We start from the raw sequence: 22,335 nt of genomic DNA, 5'->3' as shown, positions 1-22,335 counted from the left end.
GATACATAAACAGCCTCGAGGAATTGGCTGCTGAAAGTCTACCGTGCACATTGCATACCTGCAGTTCGATGGTGGTCCTAGCTAAATGCAGAAACACAGGGGGTAATGCCCACTGCCCACGTCCATCGTTTGAGGTGACCTGCACTGACGCCGCCGCCCCCATAGGGTGGCGGCGTCACAGAGCTGTGCTGTGTGCTGAGCCGCGCAACCACCTGTAGCTGCCAACTCTCCAAGTGCCAGAAGGAGGCACGCGCTCCAGGCCCGACCAGAAGTGTGTGATTCACGGGCCCCGACCCCCCTGGGCTGGTTTATCTAGGCTGTAGGATTGTCCTGTGCCACTTCACACCCAATCAATACACAAACTGTCGATGTCCAATCAAGGCAGCAACAGCTGCACGCGCTACAATGCCCTCGTTACCACAGTGCACCTTTTCGTATCAAAACATTTTCTGAATTTTATAAGTGCTGGTCTAGGGAATGGACTGCACAAATAGCGGCAGAAGCTTGCTGCTGAAAGTCTCTAAAAACGTCACTTCTTGGGCCAACCATACACAGGTTGACATTGCAATATTATGTTAACAGCGCAAAGCCGCACAGAGTAGACCACCCCAAAATTGAATATTTTTATAAATATAAAAAATATAAAGCACCCTGATTTGTTCATTTATTCTGAGTCCACAACCGAAGCACTAATACGTATACTTGTGGTTTTTTCTGAATATACTTTATGAAGCTAGCGGGATCTCGCCTATTTGAAATGAAAATATTTTTTTTTAATTGACCATTATACAAAATTCGCAGGTGACTCGGCAATCCCACTCAACTCGCTCGGTTTACAAATGGACACGCTCATTTACCCAAAAGTATTATTGTTTACTTTTACGTGCTTTTATTTCTTTCATCTCAGCCGAGGTGGTTCTCGTGTCAATGTTGTCACACACGCAAAGGTCGTCATCTTTCTGTCGCTAAATCTCTTGGGTGTTTCTAAAGATGAAAATGTTTGGCAAGTGAATGTCTGAAATTCGACAGTTCCCGTACATAAAAAAAACGCGAGTTACTCAGTGTTCTAGACACAGTTCGGCGCTACATTCACAGAACAAGTTGTACCATCATTCTTGTTTTAAGTGTTTTTTTTTTGTTTTCATTTGTCGAGGTAGCGCGTGTTCCACCTTTGCACTGTTAAACGTCAGCCGCTGCATTGCTTACATAGTCATCAATAATTATATATATTAGTACAAAACCGGCAGATGGCACACATGCCAACTAGTCCTATTTAAAGACAGAGCTCCCTCTATTTTCCGCCACTTTTATATTTCCCTTTGTTTACTTTCTTTTAACAGATGGCCACATGACAAATACACTTTTCTTCCACTCTAACTCGCGGGTGCCCCAAACGTAAACAAGATGCTTTTTTCAAGCATCAGACGACGTGAAAACACATAAAAAGACAACGGGTGCGTCAGCCCACGGCCCTGTTAATTGGGAGCAGAGCAAAATAAAAAAAAAAAAACAGCAATGAAGAAGGAGAGGGAAGGGGAAACGGCCGTGGCCTGCTGGCTGCCTACCGAGGGGGTGAACCTCCCAGAGCCGGATGCCTGCCTCCCCCGGGGTCCCCGCAGCCGCCAGCTTCCGCTGTCCCCCTGAAAGCGTCCGCTCCACCGTGCACCGTGTCCGAGGCCCTGCAGCAGAGAAGGGGAGAAGATGGCATTCCTGCTTTCATCTGTCTCGGGCAAAAACAACCACCAAACATCTTTCTGATTTTCCCCAACAAAGAGAAATACAAACAAAAAGCAGCCGAACCCCAAAGAAGCGTGAAAAAGTCAGATAACAAAAAAATATGGGGAGGGTCTTGTATTCGTAAGCCGCCGCAGCTCAGGCAGTTCCCAAGTTCTTCCTTCTCCAGGAAAAATGTGAAAAATGTCAGATTTTTTTTCAGGCGGCAGCAAGCAGTGACTCAGGGAAGGAAGTCAGGCAGAGCAGCAGCAGCCTGTTGCAGGAGCAGCAGAACTCCATGAAATAACTTACGCTGCCCCCACCCCAGTGCCCCCTACCCAGAACTGGGTGGACGATCGGACACAAGTATATTTATTTAACTGCACCAGGCCCCCTCTCCATACTGTACCCACCCCACCTCCCCCACAGTCTCAGAAAGCAACACAAAAAACTTACCCGGCACCTCTGTAAATCCTGGTATTTCAGCTAGATGGAAAGTTTCAGCCCCCTCCCCAGCTCTTGGGGCGCTATAGGCGGGGGGTGCGCTTTTTGGGAGGAGGGTGCGGGTGGGCGCCGTCGGGGGTCCGCATGGGGCGCTTCCCTTTGGCCCGGCCCCGCTCTCCTGTATTATTTGCAACGTGCTGAACGGCGCGAGCGATGCGAAGAATGCCCGGAATGAAGGAGAAGGAATGAAATGAACGCCAGCACCGAGGCCGGGCGCGCGCGCCGGGAGGGGGAGGTGGAGAGAGGGCGCGCGCGCACGCTGAACGGAGGGGGCAGAGGGTGACGTCATAGGGATGTCCAGGAAGAGCGCAAGGAGGATGTGAGCACACACTCCATGTACACACGGGCGCGTTTGCTGCCCCATTTGCACCAATGAGTTCCTGTGTGAAGACTCGATAGTCTCGCATGCGTTGTCCAGGAAAGAATCCATCCCAATACTAAAAAATTCAAAGTCTCCGCATTTTGCAGACTTCGTATTTTAAATCGTAAGGTATAAATATTGCTTGATCATTTCAAATAATAATTTCTTTAACACACTGGACTTTAATTACAAAATATTAGAGCTCCCTGTGATGCAAATGTATATTTTTGTTGTTTTTCAGAAATTTCCAGTCCAGGGAAACAAATAAATATCAGAAATTTCACCCATTTGAGCAACAAGAAACTAAGATCTTAAAACTGCTGCAAAGCACCAGAAATGGAATGGCATTAGAAGGTGAGAGTGGCCTGAGCGTGGAACCTGAGCCAGCCTCACTGACGCTGAACTCAACTTTGTGCAGACAGTAACTGCAATGCAGAGCTCAGCTCAGGCGCTGTACTTTACTTACAGGCCAAAGCTGCCAAGTTTTCAGATTGCCTGTGTGACATTTCCATGGTTTCCATACACTTACAATTGACCTTAAACTGTCAAATGTGTGACCCTTTGTGTGATACTTTCTTGTGAGTAAAACCAGACAAAGAGTGCCAGGAAAGAGATAAATACCAGAAGTGATGCACTTTTGAGGAATGAGAAGCTCCAAAAATATATTTACGGCTGCAAAACCCCTGAAATGGATGACCGTACAGTGCAACGTCTCTTGTTCACTGTGGGCAATACAATTTTAAAACAATAACATACATATTCATAGTGGTTTTGATGGAGCAGGGTTTTTTCTTTATAACCGAATACCTGTTTCATTTTCGCATGTTATAATTAAAAGTACTACTGATTAATTATTAATCATTAAAAGTTTGTCAAGTCTTGTCTAACCAACCTTATTAACAAGAGAATTACACGTGGGAATGCTATTGCATGGCTACAATAATAAGTGAACTAAGTTGGTGAGCAAACTGACAGAAATATATGTTGCTTATGTAATATTATTGTGTTTTGCGCTTATAATTAATATGCATTAATGGCTTTTGATGTCGCAAATGGCTAGATAAATACATACACATAAGGGTATTAGCAGGGGAATAACACTGTATAATCATTTCCGTGCAGTAATTCTGTTTTATGTTCTATTTCACTTAAGTTGACCAATGTGGCCTACCAGAAAATGGCTACCACCCGCAGCCTGCATTCGAGTTGATGGAAATTTTTACAAGGAAGCTTCGCGCTGCCTGTGACCTTGCCCACTCGACAAAACTGAAATGCCATGATCATGATGACAAATCCAGGACGGATGCCAAGAGCCCCTGAACATGAAATTTGTTACAAATACGAATACTGAACTTATGAACTGATGATCCCAAGACTGGGATACAAATTATCTAAATGAGACATCCGTAGAAGTTTCGAATTAGTCATGGACATCTAATTTTTCTATTCATTATTTGGGACAATCTAAGTGTGAGAAAATCTTGCACAGTATCGCAAATGTACCAAGATGACATTATTTCCGCCATTCATCCGTTCTGAACAATAAATTGTAACATTACAGAATATAAATTTGGTATAAATATTAGTAGACTAGAGAGGTCTAGCGCCACTTCTTCCCGAACTGATGATCCGAGGTCCCTATGCTGACGGAGAGGACGGTGACTCTACATGACGGCCAGAAACTCTGATTCTGTTACTGAGGACCGGTTCTGTCTTAGGATCTGACATTTAGACAGAATAGGTAAATATGAGAGAAATGAATTTGCATTTAATTGGCTTTTCTTACAATTTTAGATAAACAAATATTCTGTTTGAATCTCTGTGTCGGGTGGTTATTTTCTTGTCATGTTTATTGAATTTATTTGCATATTACTGGAAATGTTTTTGCCAGATTTAAAAGCAACTAGTAGATGCTATTGACCTCAAAGTACATGCAGATTGGATAGGTATCGGAAAGTGTTTCCCCTTATACATAGCACGGATAAGAGTGGTAGGATGAATGTTGGTGTAATGGGCCCCACCAGCGTGTGATGTGTGTGTGCGTGTGTGACTGTAAGATCACTCCGTCCGTGGAAGTAGAGGGGATTCGGAAGCTCTGTTCTGCACCAGTTTCTTAGTAGCAGAATGATGGTTTACTATTGTCTTGATCTGGTGAATTTGCGTGTATATAGGCTTGTTGATTATTGATTGATATTTGTACTAACACTGTATGTTGAAGTCATGTTGAGTTTTATGTATTGTGAATGGCTTCTGGGACGTAGGGAGTCAGTGACAGTTCCGTAGTAGGGCAGGGGGAGTGCTGCTCTCGGAAAAAGGCGGGATTGTTGACCCTGTATGCAGACAGGGGAAAACGTGCGATAATTGAAGTTGCGCGTCGCATTGTCTGGGTTCGATGAGGTAGCATCGCCGTGTGTTGCCATTAGAAACTTATTTTCTGTGTGAGAGAAGTGTATATGATAGCGAAGGTTATCTGTGAAGTTCTGGTCTTAGGTCTCAGGGGTCTGTATGGCATTCCATTAACGCCTATCATTAGAAAGGTATTAGATATTCTCGGAGCTTGTTAGAAGGACGGGGCAGAGGTAAGCACTGCTTTGTTAACGTGTGATATAATTCTGTAGTAGGACAGACTGTTCTCGGGAAAGACAGAATTCTGTGTGAATGTACTACATTTTGTGGTGTGAAAGTGCGTGAATGAGAAGGCATTCTGGTTAATTGTGAAACTCTTAGGAGCATTCCGGAGAAAACAGTTAATTGGTGCTTGTTAGAAGGGGAGAGTAGAGGGGTGTGCTACTTTATCAACGGAAGTAATGATTCTGTAGTAGGGCAGAGGTAAGCGCTGCTCTCGGGAAAGGCAGAATTCTCGTGGGAAAGGACTTTTGCTGTTCTGTGGCTAGCGAAGCAGACAATGGAGATGTTTGTATGTTGTAATTAACAGACTTGTAGAAATTGAAACAAAGTCTACCAAGTAGGTTTGTAAAGGAGGGGTAGACGAGAGAGACAGGAGACAGGAGCAGAAGCTGTTGCAGCGACTGCTGACATCAGGGAGACCGCGCTGTGATTGGACAGTAGGTTGGAACGGTGGAAGCACGGTGATTGGTGTGCTAGTGTACGCCGCGCAAGGATTGGAAGACATACAGGGTGACGTAGACGCTCCAGGATTGGTGCGTTGGTGTGAGTCGCGCTGGGATTCGTGGACTGAGTCAGTGACGTAGACGCTCCAGGATTGGTGCGTTGGTGTGAGTCGCGCTGCAATTGGACAGGAGATCATACAGTTGTAGAAAGAACAAACAGTTTGCGGAAAATAAGAAAATGTATTACCACGCTGAGGAAAAGAAAAATAAATCCTTGTTTAGTAAGGTTAAGACCTGGTTTGACAAGGATAAGGATATTGTGACTAGGGGAGGACAATTACTGCCCCCGATAAGAACCCCCGCATCCTTGATGGTTGCGAAGTATGGGTATCATACTTGTATTTGGTTGGATAACTGGGTGAAGTATACGAGAGAGGATGGGGTTTTAGCTTTCCCGGAACATGGCTCATTTAATCTGGCCATATTGAGGAACTTACGGGAACGGATGATGAGTCTAGAGCCTCGGCCTAGGCCGACGCAGTTTGAGGCATTGACGGAATGGGAAGATGAAATGCATGAACGAGAAAAGCAGAGGGGTGGGGGTAGTTACAGGTATATGTTTGGGCGAAAGTATGATCGTGAAACTCATCATGTTCGGATGAGAAGGTGGCATGATGCCAGTATGACTGAGGGATTATATCCTGTAAGAACAGCAGGGGAGTCAGAAGGGAGAAAGTGTACAGAGAAAGAATATAATGTAGAAACCAGGAGATATGGGGCAAATGAGTCTGATGACGATGTCTTAGAAGACATGCTCTATAAAAGACCACCCCGGTATAGAAGAGAACCAGAGGTAGGAACAGCAGTGACCCCGATGAGAGACACACTGCGGATTATTAAAACAGAGGGTACCACCCCTGGGTTGAAAAACAGTTGTTCTCTGGCAGAAAGAGAGAGAGATAGAGAGAGAGAAAGAGAGAGAGAGAAAGAGAGAGAAAGAGAGAGAGAGAGAGAGAGAGAGAGAAAGAGAGATAGAAAGGGAGAATAAAATTGAGGATGAGAAGACCAGAGAACTAGCAAGGACTACCTTTGAATTGACAGAGAAAATCAGGGAACTGACTAAGAATCTTGAGGCGGTTACGGTACCTGTGACAATAGGTCCGGTTATGCCGATTTTCGACAAGCAGAGGACGGGCGACAGTGGTTTGACAGTACCATATGTGGGCAATAGATTGATTGTTCCTCCGGAGCAGGCAGAAATGAGAGCAGGAGAAACACAGTGGAGAACGGGAGAAAATCAGTGGAGACATACCATATGTGGAGGAGAATTGAGTATGCAGACTAACTCAAGTTTGAACTCTGGATGTGTGGAAGGGAACAGGGGATCAATCCAAGAGCCACAAAGAGTGTCAGAACCAGGGGGTGCAGAAAAATCTGTGGGAATAACTGCTGAAGATTTGAATGATTGGCTGAAGACTTTGCAGAGAAAAGAAAAAGAATCCCAGGGAATTGATGTAGCTAGGCTACGTATGGAAATGGAGGAGATGATTGTAGGAACAATCCCTACAGAAACGCTGAAAAATTATCAGGAAGGGGAGATCCTCTTCCTGTGTAAAAGTATCACATGGAGAGCAAAGAACATACATGACAGGTTGAAAGGAATAGCCAGTGAATTGGGAATTGACATGGATAAGGTAAAAGCTTTACAAAAGCCTTACCGAGTGGATTTTACAGATAAGGACATTGAGAATCTGAACAATGCAGGCCGAACAGGGCAGATCAAGGAGATGATTGCTTTATTGAGGAAATGGGGAGATGTGGAGAGATGGAAAGACAGATGGTACAGAAAACGAGAGGATGGAACAGATAGAACTTACTCGACATTCCCATTGAAAGAAAAAGAGAAAGCAGTGACAGCCTACCCTATGAGGGAGATTCCAGGAGGTGGGTATGTACATGTCCCATGGACCAGACAGGATATTTTGTCATTTACAAATGATTTTCCTCGACTAAGGGAGAAGCCCGTCGAGTGGTATAGGCAAGTCGACAGATTTGTGAAGTTGTCAAAAGTGCTGTGGATTGATCTGAATAGTCTGTTTGATATAATTGTACCAGCAGACCTGTGGGCAGAATGTAAAATAGTCATAGACTGGCCCACTAAGGAATACCCGAGAGATCCAAAGACAGGATCTCCAGATCCGGAGTTCATGAAGAAGTACGAGCAGGTAATGGCCTTCTTGAAAAATAAGGTACCCCCCAAGGAAACAGATTGGGTTAAAATAGATCGAACACATCAAGAATTGAAAGAATCAGTCCATGCATATTATGAAAGACTAATATTAGCTTTCAAACAGTTCAGTGGAGATGAACATCTGGGTGACAAGGACCTGAGCCATTTTGTATATAGATTTGTGTATGGCTTGCGGCCTGAGATCAGTGAAATGATTAGGCAGCATACCGTAGACTGGCAGAGCAAGAAGATTGATGAGATTCTGAGACATGCAAAATACTTCAGTGATGAGACTGAGGCAAAGCAGAGGAAACTAAAAGAAAAGGCAATGTGGGCACAGGTGAAAGTTGCAGAAAGACAGGAAGCTCAGTTGGTTGAACAAGCAAATAACCCAGGAAATAAACCCAGGTTTGGTTCAGGAAAAGGGAAAGGAAACATTGAAGAAGCCAAGAAGAAGTTCCCATGTCACAACTGTGGAAAATTAGGGCACTGGAAATCCGAGTGTAAGAATCCACCGTCTACTAATGATGACAATCCATCATTGAATTCACAGGTGCAGAGTGAGGGGTGTGGTCAGCATCAGCAACAGCAGAAGGCTGTTAAGCAGCAGAATCAGGTGCCAAAACCACCCTTGCCACAGAGGAGAGGATCCCAGAAGTACAGCCAAGAGTCGGGGTTCTACGATGAAGAGCAGGTAATTAAGCCAAAACGCGCAAGCGCTGTAGCTCAATACTGGCTGAAAAATGAGGGAAGTGATTCTGAGGGAGACTTCTGACAGTGCCGAAGAGAGGAGGAGGAGTGCGTACTTGGCGCAACTCTAGAAATAGACCAGGCAGGGCCTTTTGTAGATGGGAAAATTAATGGTGAAAGTGTTACTTTTCTAGTTGACACAGGAGCTACGAGATCAACTGTCAGGTCAGCTGATGTAAAGAATCTTCCTCTCTCGGATGAAGCAATCCAAGTAGTTGGTGTGTCCAACACACAGATTAAAACTCTTCTTACTGAACCAGTAAGGGTTAAGATAGGGAAATTTTCAGACATGCACTGATTTGTGGTGTGTGACACTAGTCCTGTGAACTTGCTATGCAGGGATCTGCTGTGCAAGATGAATTGCACTATTTTCTGTACTCCAGATGGAATAACTTTTGAAACACCAGATGAGGATGTCCTATACAGAATGACCATGGATAACAGGGAATGTGAGGCTTTGGGGACATATGCTGTATTTAATCCAGATGCATTACCCCCAGAATTGAAACAGACAGTAAAAGCAGCAGTTTGGGATTTTACTGGAGAAGATGTGGGCCTGATGAGAAATGTAGATCCAGTGAAGATTACTGTAAAAGAGGGAGTGGTTTACCCAAACATACCGCAATACAGACTGACACCTGAAATAATCGAAGGAATAACACCCTTAATTGAGAAGATGATTCAGCAGGGGGTGTTAAGAGAAATATTGAGCAGCCCATGTAACTCACCAATAATGGGACTGAAGAAACCTAATGGAAAGTTCAGAATAGTACAGGATTTGAGAAAAATTAACAAGATTGTTGTGTCATGTTGTCCCATTGTGTCAAATCCATCAGTGATTTTGTATCAGATTCCCCATGATGCAGAATGGTATACTGTCATTGATTTGTGTCATGCTTTCTTTTCAATTCCATTGCATCTTGACAGCCTGCCAATATTTTCTTTTAGGTTTGGAGAGCGGATTTTGGCATGGTACCGAATTCCACAGGGATATACACAGAGCCCTTCAATATTTAATCCATTGCTGAAGAAATCTTTGGAAAGTCTAGCAATGCCTGAAATTTCAATCTTGGTCCAGTATATTGATGACCTGCTCGTGGCATCGAGAACCCGTGAAGCCTGTGAAGTAGACACCATAGCTTTACTGAATCACTTGGCAGATGGAGGATTAAAAGTATCTCCAGCCAAATTGCAATTCTGCAAGAAAGAAGTCCAGTACTTGGGACATAACATTGAGAAAGGCCTGAGAAAAGTAACCATCGACAGTGAGAATGTTCCTGGGAATGGTGGGTTATTGTCGTCAGTGGATAAGTAACTTTTCCCTGATTGCCAAACCATTGATTAAATTGACCAAAAGTGAGGTGAAAGACCCATTAGAACTAAACCCAGAAGAAATGGCTGCATTTAGAGAGCTAAAGGACAGACTATGTGAAGCTCCTGCCCTAGGAATGCCAGATTACGAAAAAGAATTTGAGCTGTATTGTAGTGAGAGAAATGGATGTGCGCTTTCAGTGTTAATCCAGAAACATGGACGCCTGAGAAGGCCAATTGCCTACTTCTCATCAACACTTGACCCAGTAGCTGTGGGTTTACCAGGTTGCCTAAAAGCAGTAGCTGCTACCTGTAAAAGTCTGGAACAAAGTGAGGGAATCATAATGGGATATCCTGTACGGGTATTCGTACCTCATGATGTGGCAATCCTTTTAACAAGGAGCCGGACACAGTTCATGTCTCATAGTCGGCTGACTAAATATGAGAAAGTCATTCTTGGTGCAACCAATGTGAGCCTGTGTGAATGTGAATCCAGCTACACTGTTGCCTGATGCTGAATGTGTGGGAGTGAGAAATGAAGTTGATCATGACTGCCTGGATGTACTTGATTACTGTACAAAACCAAGGCCAGACATAAGAGATCTGCCACTGCCTGAAAGTGATCATGTGTTGTTTGTGGATGGATCATGCTTGAGAACGGATGAAGGAACATTGAGTGCTGCATATGTTGTGTGTATGGTTTCAGGAGTTGTGGAAGCATCACCTTTGAAAGGAGTTAAATCCGCTCAGGTGGCAGAATTAGTGGCACTGACGAAAGCCTGCAAAATTGGAAGAAATGTGAGAGTGACTGTAATGACTGACAGCCAGTATGGCTTCGGAGTTGTCCATGATTTTGGCCAGCTATGGCTACAAAGAGGTTTCCTGACCTCAAGTGGAACTCCCATAAAGAATGCTGAAGTGGTTGGAAAACTGCTGGAGGCGATACAGCTGCCTAAAGAACTAGCAGTAGTAAAATGTGCTGCTCATGGTCAAGGTGATGATTTTGTCACCGTTGGGAATAAATTCGCAAATGACATAGCACAATACTGTGCAAGAAACAATCACTCCATTAACCGGAGTAAAGAAAGAGAAATATCTTCTTGTTCCTTAATGTTTACTAATGAGGTGGGAACATGGGAGGAAGTGAAGCAGCTGCAGGATGAGGCCGGAGATGAGGAAATGAAAGAGTGGGTGAAAGCAGGTTGTGCACCTAGAGAAAAAGATCATGTGTGGGTCTATAGGGATGGAAGACCAGTCATGCCAAATAGCATGCTGTCAACAATGGCAAGGATGTATCATGGCCAAGGACACCTGGGAAGGGATGCTATGATAAGAGCTTTTAAGCAGACCTGGTATAGTCCAAAGTTCAGGCTGATAGCAGAAAGTCTCTGTCCGAGATGTCTGATATGTCAGCAATTCAATCCTGGAAAGAAAACAGTGGTGAGCCTAGGAACAACAGGCAGAGAGGGAGGACCCTTCACAAGAATGCAGATAGACGTCATCAAAATGCCCCAAGTCAACAGATTGAGATATGTCCTGGTGGTGGTCTGTTTGCTCTCCAGGTGGGTGGAGGCATATCCAACAAGAAGGAATGATGGGATAACAGTGGCCAAGCTACTATTAAGAGAGTTCATCCCAAGGTACGGGTTCCCAGTAACCATTGAGTCAGACAGAGGAGGACATTTTTATAACGAAATCATGAGTCTGATCTGTGAAGCATTGAGTGTACAGCAGAAGCTACATTTTGCTTACCGACCAGAAGCTTCTGGTGTGGTTGAACAAATGAATGGTACCATCAAAAACAGAATTGGCAAAATGTCCTTAGCCACAGGAATGAAATGGCCCGATGTCTTGCCTCTAGTCCTGATGACCATTAGGTCTACTCCAGACAGAACAACAGGTTTGTGTCCACATGAAATTATCATGGGACGTGCTATGAGACATGCATTTGTACCAGTCAACAAGCTGATGACTATAACTGATGACATGATTTTGGATTACTGTAAAGGCCTGGCTGACGCAGTTCATTCTGTGTTTCACCAGGTTGGAGAAGACGCCACCACACTTGAAAAGAAACCAGCCCATGATCTGAGCCCAGGGGACTGGTGTAAGGATAAAAGTCCACAGAAGACGGAATTGCCTGGTTCCAAGGTGGGGAAGGCCAAGACAAGTCATTCTGACCACAACAACTGCTGTGAAGTGTGCTGGAGTGAAAAATTGGATACATGCAAGTCACACACTGAGAGTTCCAAATCCAAGAGACGGCACTGGAAAAGAATACTTTGAAGAATCAGATTCCAGTGATGATGCAGGGAAATCTCAATTGGTGGAAAAAGAGACTGTTGGAGAAAAGGAGGTTGTTGGAGAAAAGAAAACTGCTGATGAACAAGAGGCAACTGAGACAGAGTCTGATGAAAGTGACAATGAGATACATGGAGGACGAGTTCTGAGAAAGAGAACTTGGCTTGGAGAAAGAAACAATAAAGAAGGAAAACAAAAGAGAAATGCTAAAGGAGATCTTTGTCCAAATAAGATAAAGAGACTGAGGTATAGACTGACACGAGTTAACTCTTCGAAAGCTGAACAAGTGAACGAAGTGTCAAGTCAAAATCTAACTAAAGAAGAAGAAACAAAGATACCTGAGAGAACTAAAAGAATAAGGAAACCAAACCAGAGGTACAAGTCACCGGAATGGACGTATGTGGCACTGCCTGAACAAGGAGAAGAGGCAGACAGTCAAGGAAGTCCAGAGGAGGCTTTACTGAAAGAGATTGCTGAAGAAGAAGCTGTGGGAATCCTGAGAGTTATCTTGTCCGACATTGGAGAAGAGACGGATGTTCAGGACCTGATACAGTTTGATGATGATGAAGAGACAGTGAAAAGTGATGAAAATCCAAATTGAGTAAATCCAAGGAAAATCACTTGGAGGGGAAAAGAAATGAAGCAATATTAAAACTAGTAGATTATAAAAATCTGTTGGGTACTTGCTGCCCTTAAGTTCGGTAGAGGAGTAGAAGAGGCTAAGTCAAAAGACACGGTCAAAATTAACAAAATGGCTAACACTGAGAATAATAAAAGTAGATGTACCTTTCTGAAAAGATGGTGCAAGATGTGCTGCTGCTGTACAGGATTATTGATGCTGCTTTGGAGCGTGCTTGCTCTACTGATTTCATTTAGAGTTACTATAGACACTTTAGAAGGTCATACTGAGAACAGAACTAATATAGGGAAGAGTTCACAGAAGATAGTACCAACTAGAACTAGCAATGTACATATACATAAGGATAGGTCAATTAATGATTTTTCTAGCAATGTTTTTTCTAAATTGTTGTATGAATACGTAAAGACAATGGAAGTAAGGGATTGCTATGTTTGCATGCAATTACCTGCCTCTGTTTCGGAAGGAGTGACTTATCATCATCTTCCGGCTACGTATGGAATTTCTTGTAGTGTGCTGATTAGTATATTTTACCAGTTGGGGAAATTAGATTATAATATGTCTAATATAGATAATATTCTTGGGCAATTGCCTATGAATAAAGCACTGAATCCTGCAAAAGAAGCTAACACTTTAGGTGAGATTTTTTTAGAAACCAAAGAATTAACCTTAGAATATGTTTTTAGAAACAATTTAACTTGCAGTTTGAAGGGAGAAGAGAATAATTTTCTAGACATGGTTGAGATAAGAAGGTTGAACATGCACAAGAAAGCAGAAGGGCATAAAATGAGTGACACAATGTGGGATATTGAGAAAGAAAAGGAGTTGAAAAATGGAGCCAGTCCAACTATGGCTATAGATGCCCCACAGAAAGGCAAGCTGTGCATTACAAGGAAGAGATCTCAGTATGATTATTATTTCATAGGGACTAGTGAGTGCCATGATACATACTTTATTGCAACCGGATGGGGATTTAGAGGAGGAGAAGATCCAGTTTTTCCGGGAGTGTATTATATTTGTGGGAACAAGGCTTATTACCGTTTGCCTGCCCATTGGTTTGGCACATGTTATGTTGGCCTGGTCTTTCCAAAGATTTTTCACATGGATAGAGTAGACAATGCTGAACAAACTAATCTATTAACACGCTATAGAAGAGAAACATGGACAGAAATTGTAGGAGATATTTTTGGAGCTTTAATTCCAGCAGTGGGAATTTCTTTGAATGCCTTTGGCATTCGGAAGCTGTCAACAGTGGTGGATCGCTTGTCAACAAGCACCGCTGGAGGCTTTCTTTTGGTTGATACAGAAATGGTTGCTTTGCGTGCTATGGAGATGCAAAATCGACTTGCCCTTGACATTCTTTTGGCAAAAGAGGGTGGAGTCTGTGGAATGCTGAAAGTTCAACATTGTTGCACTTACATTCCTGACGAAAGCAAAGATCTAAAAGTTTATATAAAAAATATTACTGATTTGCATGAAGAATTAGTACCACTGGAAGCTGAAAGTATCTGGACTAAAATGGCTAATAAGATGATTGCTATTAAGAATTTTGTAGCTAAAATAGGTAGTACCATTTTTGGTAAGATATTATTTCCATTAACCTGTGTAATTGTTGCATTATTGATCCTTAGATTAGGGTGTATGTGTTGTAGATATAGAAGAAATAAAAAGAAAATTACAAAAGAAAATGTTAAAAAGAGACAAAAGAAACCAGAAAGAGATCCACAAGAAATAGAATTAGAAGAATTGAGGGAAAACATGTATATAGAAACTAAGAAAGAAGATGAGTTGGAAACAAGGGTTTGAAAAATGAGCAAGAAGATATTTTGAATTTCTTCCAAAAGGGGAAATTAAATTGATTTTTGGGTTTTGATTTTTGTGGTGATAAGATATCACCAAAGGGGGGATAGATGGAGCAGGGTTTTTTCTTTATAACCGAATACCTGTTTCATTTTCGCATGTTATAATTAAAAGTACTACTGATTAATTATTAATCATTAAGAGTTTGTCAAGTCTTGTCTAACCAACCTTATTACAAGAGAATTACACGTGGGAATGCTATTGCATGGCTACAATAATAAGTGAACTAAGTTGGTGAGCAAACTGACAGAAATAGATGTTGCTTATGTAATATTATTGTGTTTTGCGCTTATAATTAATATGCATTAATGGCTTTTGATGTCCCAAATGGCTAGATAAATACATACACATAAGGGTATTAGCAGGAGAATAACACTGTATAATCATTTCCGTGCAGTAATTCTGTTTTATGTTCTATTTCACTTAAGTTGACCAATGTGGCCTACCAGAAAATGGCTACCACCCGCAGCCTGCATTCGAGTTGATGGAAATTTTTACAAGGAAGCTTCGCGCTGCCTGTGACCTTGCCCACTCGACAAAACTGAAAAGCCATGATCATGATGACAAATCCAGGACGGATGCCAAGAGCCCCTGAACATGAAATGTGTTACAAATACGAATACTGAACTTATGAGCTGATGATCCCAAGACTGGGATACAAATTATCTAAATGAGACATCCGTAGACGTATCGAATTAGTCATGGACATCTAATTTTTCTATTCATTATTTGGGACAATCTAAGTGTGAGAAAATCTTGCACAGTATCGCAAATGTACCAAGATGACATTATTTCCGCCATTCATCCGTTCTGCACAATAAATTGTAACATTACAGAATATAAATTTGGTATAAATATTAGTAGACTAGAGAGGTCTAGCGCCACTTCTTCCCGAACTGATGATCCGAGGTCCCTATGCTGACGGAGAGGACGGTGACTCTACATGACGGCCAGAAACTCTGATTCTGTTACCGGTGACCGGTTCTGACTTAGGATCTGACATTTAGACAGAATAGGTAAATATGAGAGAAATGAATTTGCATTTGTTAGATCTGGGGGTCTCTAGTTGGCAGAGGTAAGCACCTTAGACCAAATAGGGACCCTTGCTTCTAGTCAGGGTACAGGGACACACACGGTAGATAACCCCTGCTCACCCTCTTGGTAGCTTGGCTCGAGCAGACAGGCTTATCCCCAAGGCAATGTGTAAGGTATTCGCACTTAACAACTACAATGACCCCCCTAGTACACCACAAACGTAGACCACACAGGTAAGTATATCAAAAATATAACTTTATCTAGTTTCAGCAGTGGAAATCAATTATCATAGCGTTGCACATCAATCTTTTTCTTAGGTTGTTAGGAGCGTAAAAAGATAGTCTCTAGTCTCTCGTGGGACTTTGTATTCAAAGGAAAGGAATACGTTTGTAGGCTTTCAGTATTTAAGTAATCACGTTCCTCCAGCGGTGCCTCTTGCGCTTAGAACTAAAGCGCTCCTCTCAGGCTGCGTGGTGCAGGGCTTTCACAGCTCCCGAGCGATGGACCAATCCCGTCGCGGCTCCCTCGACGAGGCCCCAGTGATGATTTTGACGTCACCGGAGTCAGCCACTCGTAGCGCGGCTCCTCCAGCCAAGCCTCCGGTCAGCAACCAATCAGGTCGCAGCCTCCTCGCGGCTTCGCAGAGCGGGGAAGTGCAGCTCTTGATCAGTTTCAGGCCCCCGGGCCGCGGCGGTGTATCGCGGGCAGAATATTTCACGTCGCCCTGTGTCAGCGGGTCGATCGTGACGCCGCCAAGCCGTACAGCGGCCTAGTTAGCACGGGGGCGCCCTCAATCCTGCAGCCACAGCAATACACGTGCCGATGAGCACGTCGCTCTTCACAAAGCGGCAACCGGTGTCAGGCCAGAATCAGCGCGGCACTCTCCAGCAAAATAGAGAGCAGCCAGCGCACTTCCCGGGGCAGAGGTTTAGAAGCTTGGTAGAACAGTCCACGGTCCTCGCAGCACACAGCAGCGCAGATGGGACACAGCGGAGTCTTTAAAGTCTTGGCAACCTTTCTATCCCTGGGTTGCAAACAGGAGGCCAGCTCTTCTCAGGCCCTTGGAGATTCAGAGTTGAAGACACAGCACACAGCAAAGTCTTGTTAGGTCAAGTAGGTATGGTCACAGCACTCAGCAAGGCCCCTTCTCCTCCTCAGCTTCAGTTGCACAGCAGAACAGGTCAGCCCTTAGAGCACACAGCAAGGCAATCTTCCTTCAGTTCTTCAGCAGTCCGTCTTTCAGCAGAGGTTCCTCTTGATTGTAGAATCTAAAAATCTGTTGTCAGGGGTCTTGTACTTATACCCCTAAAAGTCTTTGAAGTCTTTGTGCAAGTGGGTCCTGAGCCCGGTCTGATCCAGTTCTGGGTGTTGCTGGAGCACTTTGTTTTCCTGGCTTCTTCTTTCCTTTCAGAGTGAGGGGCAGAGTCGTCAGCCGCCCAGCAGGAGGTGGAGCTAGCACTGTGGCCGGCAGGCACATCCCTATTCACTCCCAGGTGCTACCTCCTCCCTCCACTCTACTTGCAAATGTCGTCATTCGGCAAAGGGCTGACTCAGCTAACCTCCTGGGGGATCCCCAGCCCCTGTCACTCTCAAGCCAGACAGTCAATCCACAAGCATGCCCAGGCACACAGAAGGGTCAGACAAGAGAACAGCTACTCTCTAAAAAGTACTATTCTCCAACTCAGGATTTAAAAACAATCTCCCCTAAAAGATGTGTTATTAAATGCTGAGCTCAGGGATATCAAACACTCATGTCTTATCTTGTTCCTATGAGAAGATAGGCTGATAGCCATTGGCACCAGCCTCCCCCATGTTAGCCTATGGAGCAAGATAACCTTGCAGCAGTGAACACACAAAATGGCCGCTGTTCACTACCAGAGCATGGTACCTGCACTAGTACATGCTCTACCTTTTACATACACTGCACCCTGCCCAGGGGGGTACCTTGGGCCTTCCATAGGGATGACTGATGTGCACAAAAAGGGAAGGGTTAGGCCTAGTCAGTGGGGACACTGACCAGGGTGACATGGCAGTCCGGGGACTGCAGGCAGGCCTGCGGTGGCAGGCCTGAGACACCATTTTAGGGCTACTCATGTGGGTGGCGCAATCAGCGCTGCAGGCCCACTAGTAGCATCTGTCATCACCAGCCCTGGCACACACAGTGCACTTTACTAGGGACTTCAGGGTGATACAAATATGCCAATCAGGTATATCCAATCAATATGATATTTTACACAGGGAGCACTTACACTCTGGCACTGATTAGCAGTGGCAGAGTGTCCAAAGCATCTAAACCAGCAAAAACGAAATCCAGCACAGCATCAAAAATCCAGGTAGCAGAGGCAAAAGATAGGGGAAAAACCCACACCAAGGATGTCAGGTCTAACACGTGTCCCCTCCAGCTGAAAGTGGGGAGAACTACCCACCCTCTTGGGAGTTCTCATCACTAAGGCGGAAAAACCTGGACAGACCATCAGCATTGGCGTGCTCTGTACCGGGACGGTGTTCCACCGTGAAGTCCATTCCCTGTAGGGAGATGGACCACCTCAACAGTTTTGGATTCTCACCCCTCATCTGCATTAACCATCTGAGGGGCCTGTGGTCGGTCTGAACACGGGAGTGAGTCCCAAACAGGTAGGGCCTCAGCTTCTTCAGGGCCCAGACCACAGCAAATGCTTCCCTTTCAATAGCGCTCCACCTCTGTTCCCTGGGGAGTAGCCTCCTACTAATGAAAGCTACAGGTTGGTCCCCGTCCTCGTCGTCCATCTGTGAGAGTACTGCTCCCACACCTTGCTCTGAAGCGTCTGTTTGCACAATGAACTCACTCGAAAAATCAGGTGCCTTCAGCACTGGCGCTGTGCACATTGCAGTTTTCAGGGCATCAAAAGCAGTTTGACAGGCCTCGGTCCAATTCACTTTCCTGGGCTGATTTCTACAGGTTAGTTCTGTCAAGGGGGCAACAATGGTGCCGTAACCCTTGATGAACCGTCGGTAATACCCGGTGAGTCCTAGAAAGGCTCTCACCTCTGTCTGCGTCTTGGGGGGTTCCCAAGCCAGAATGGTATCAATCTTCGCCTGTAGGGGCGCTACCTGGCCGCTCCCCACCTGGTGTCCCAAATACACCACTGATCCCTGCCCTATCTGGCACTTACTGGCCTTGATAGTGAGGCCTGCCTTTCGCAGAGCCCTCAACACTTCACAGAGGTGTTGCAAGTGTTCCTCCCAAGTGGAGCTGAACACAGCAGTGTCATCCAAGTATGCGGAGCTGAATTGCTCCAGCCCGGTCAGTACCCGGTTGACCAGTCTCTGGAAGGTGGCAGGGGCATTTTTCAATCCAAAGGGCATGACGCGAAACTGGAAATGCCCCTCTGGTGTTGAAAATGCCGACCTCTCCTTTGCCCCCTCAGTTAAGGCAATCTGCCAGTACCCCGAAGTCAAATCAAAGGTGCTGAGATACCTGGCAGCTCCCAACCGATCCACGAGCTCATCAGCTCTGGGGATGGGGTGTGCGTCAGTCTTGGTGACCGCATTGAGCCCACGGTAGTCCACGCAAAACCGAAGTTCTGGCGGGTCACCGGGTGTAGCAGCTTTCTGGTTAACTAGGACCACTGGGCTAGCCCAGGGACTGCTGGAGGGCTCAATCACCCCTAACGCCAACATCTTGGAAACTTCTTCCTTGATGCTGGCCCTGACCTTGTCAGCTACTCTGTAAAACTTCTGTTTCACAGGTAGACTATCTCCAGTGTCCACATCATGGACGCACCAATTGGTGACACCTGGGGTCAGGGAGAACAGGGAGGCGAACTGACCCAACACCTGGCAACAGTCTCTCTGCTGTTCTGGGGTCAGGGTGGGCGAGAGGACCACACCATCCACTGACCCGTCTTGCTCCTTGGTTGCCAGGAGGTCAGGGAGAGGATCACTATCCTCTTCCCCACCATCATCTGTAGCCATGAGCATTGTCACTTCAGACCTCTCCAAGTGGAGCTTGAGGCGGTTCACATGCAAGACTCTCAGGGGCTGCCTAGGAGTCTTCATGTTGATCAGGTAGGTCACCTCACTCTTGCGCTCTACTACCTCGTATGGCCCGGTCCACTTGTCACGGAGCGCACAAGGCTCCCCCGGTGCCACCACCCACACTTTCTGCCCAGGATGAAACTCTACCAGAGTGGTATTCTGGTCGTACCATTTTTTCATCTCCTCCTGGCTGGCTTCTTGGTTCTCCTGAGCGAGCTTCCTGAAGCGCTGTGTCTGGTTGCGGATGGCCAGCACATAGCTGAACACATACTGGGAGTTTTCCCATGGGATTTCTCCCACCCTTCCTTCACCAGTGTGAGAGGTCCTCTAACAGGGTGGCCATACAGCAGTTCAAAGGGGCTGAACCCTAAGGACTTCTGAGGCACCTCCCTGTAGGCAAACAACAGGCATGGTAACAAGACGTCCCACTTCCGTCTCATGGGCTCCGCTAGGCCCATAATCATACCTTTCAGGGTGCGGTTGAACCTTTCAACCAACCCATTTCCTTGAGGGTGGTAAGGAGTGGTGAACTTATAAGTTACCTCACACTCCTACCAGAGAGACTTCATGTACCTAGAGATGAAGTTGGTACCCCGGTCAGAGACCACCTCTCTGGGAAACCCCACGCGGGAAAAGATCCCCATCAATGCACGGCCCACCACGGGTTCTGTGATTGTCCTGAGAGGGACTGCCTCCGGGTACCGGGTGGCGTGGTCCACCAAGACCAGGATGAACTTGTTGCCTAAGGCAGTCTTGGGGTCCAGGGGCCCTACGATATCAATGCCCACCCGCTCAAAAGGGGTGCTCACCACAGGAAAAGGTTGGAGGGGTGCCACGCACTTTCCTCCGCTCTTACCACTGGCTTGGCATGTTTGGCAAGACTTACAAAAGGTACTGACGTGCTTCTTCATCTGGGGCCAGTAGAAGTGGGAGACAAGCCTGTGATAGGTCTTGTCTTGCCCCAGATGTCCTGCGAGAGGCACGTCATGAGCCAGACCCAGTAAGAAGTTCCTGAAGCGCTCGGGTAACACCAGCACACGGGCTGCACCGGGCTCAGCAAACTTAGGCTCACTATAAAGTAAGTCATCCTCCCAGTAAATCAAATGTTCCTTGGACCCTAGGTCCGCTGCCTGGTCTGCAGCCTGCTGCCGCACACCAATGAGAGAAGGGCACTCCTTCTGAGCCTGGCAGAATTCCTCCCTGGAGGGACCACCCTCTTGCTGCCAATGGGTCAGCTCAGGCAATTCCCCTAGTTCGGCCACCTGTTCCCCTGTAGGTTCCAGGGCATCCCCCTCAGGTTCTGCTTCCTCCTGGACCGTGGGAACAGTGGGGGCTGGTTTCCCGCGCCCTCTGCCCCTTCCTCTCCTGACAGGTTCCTGGGCCATTGTTCCAGGCTCCGGTTCTACTAATCCACCCTTACTGGCTGTCATGGCACGTGTGGATACACAGATCCACGCTGGCAGTCCTAACATCTCCAAGTGAGTTCTGTGCTCTACGTCCTTCCATGGAGAACTCTCCAGGTCGTTACCCAACAGACAATCTACCGGCAAGGCATCACTGACACAGACTTCCAAGGTACCAGAGACTCCCCCCCATGTAAAGGGAACACGCGCCATCTTGCATTGGTGCACTGAAGTGTCAGCTGCCACTACTGGGTGGAGCACATTGGGAATGACTTGCTCTTCAGACACTCACTGACGCCTGACAGATGTCACACTAGCCCCGGTGTCTCTCAGAGCCTCTATCTCCCTCCCATTGATGGTCACCTTTTGCCCGTATTTTTTAGTGTTAGCGGGTATCAAGGTATCCTGGACCATCTCTTGGTCTCCTAAAGAGACAAGGGTCATCATAGCTAATCCCTCTTCCCCACTGGAAATCAAATCCCCTCCCAAAGCTACACTAGCTAACCCTGGGACTGGAGCAGCAGCTGGTGCTGGGGGTTTCTTGGGACATTTAGGGGCGATGTGCCCCACTTCCCTACAAGCATAGCAAGTAGGCGGTGGTCTGTTATCCTGTCTGCCCTTATGGGGTCAAGACTTCTTAGGCTTGGGGGCTTGGGACTCCTTTTCCTGGGAACTGTTTTGGGGCCCTTTAGAGAACTCCTTATTGTTACCCTTGTCCTCCCCACCTTTCTGCTGGGGACCCTGTCCACCCTTGGCTGGGATACTTACCACCCCTTTGTTGACCCTGGTGCTAGTCCAGCGGTCTGCCTCCTTAGCAAGCTCACTGGGATCAGTTAACTTGCTGTCTAAAAGATGCTAGCGCAGCTCTGGAACACATAGACTACTCAAGTGCTCCCAACTAATCAAGTGACACAACCCCACATAATCAGTAACTTTGCTGCCCTTTATCCAACCTTCCAGTGCACGCGTGTACATACTCACACACTCCACCCAAGTACTTGAATCAAGTTTCTTGAAGTTCCTAAACTTCTGGCGGTACTGTTCTGGTGTAAGCCCATACCTGAGGCATAAGGCCTCCTTCATAGTGGGGTAGGTTAAGGTACCTGCTGCTTCTAAGGGTGCTAAGACATCCCTCCCAGAGG

At 45.9% G+C, this 22,335-nt stretch overlaps 1 protein-coding gene and 1 long non-coding RNA gene across 5 annotated transcripts in view; one reads left to right on the top strand and one right to left on the bottom strand.

Moving 5' to 3' along the window:
- Positions 1–2,434, bottom strand: part of TEAD1 (TEA domain transcription factor 1) — a 447,887-nt gene extending 445,453 nt beyond the window's left edge. For 2 of the 4 annotated variants that reach the window (XM_085648200.1, XM_085648199.1), the window contains exons 1-2: positions 2,170–2,431; positions 1,566–1,679 (exon numbers count right to left, since the gene is read on the bottom strand). The gene's annotated coding sequence lies outside the window, so the exon portion shown is untranslated. Of the gene's footprint in view, positions 1–1,565; positions 1,680–2,169 lie in introns of all 4 variants that reach the window. The other 2 variants (XM_085648198.1, XM_085648201.1) reach the window with 2 other exon arrangements.
- LOC146857635 (uncharacterized) lies at positions 2,380–4,392 on the top strand. The gene is made up of 3 exons (XR_014979935.1): positions 2,380–2,707; positions 2,820–2,932; positions 3,732–4,392. It is a non-coding gene; the product is annotated as an uncharacterized LOC146857635 (long non-coding RNA).
- Positions 4,393–22,335: the final 17,943 nt, after the last annotated feature.

Source organism: Triturus cristatus, chromosome 3_2, assembly GCF_964204655.1.
Source record: "Triturus cristatus chromosome 3_2, aTriCri1.1, whole genome shotgun sequence".
In the NCBI taxonomy this organism is placed as follows: domain Eukaryota; kingdom Metazoa; phylum Chordata; class Amphibia; order Caudata; family Salamandridae; genus Triturus; species Triturus cristatus.
This window is presented reverse-complemented; position numbering and strand designations above follow the sequence as displayed.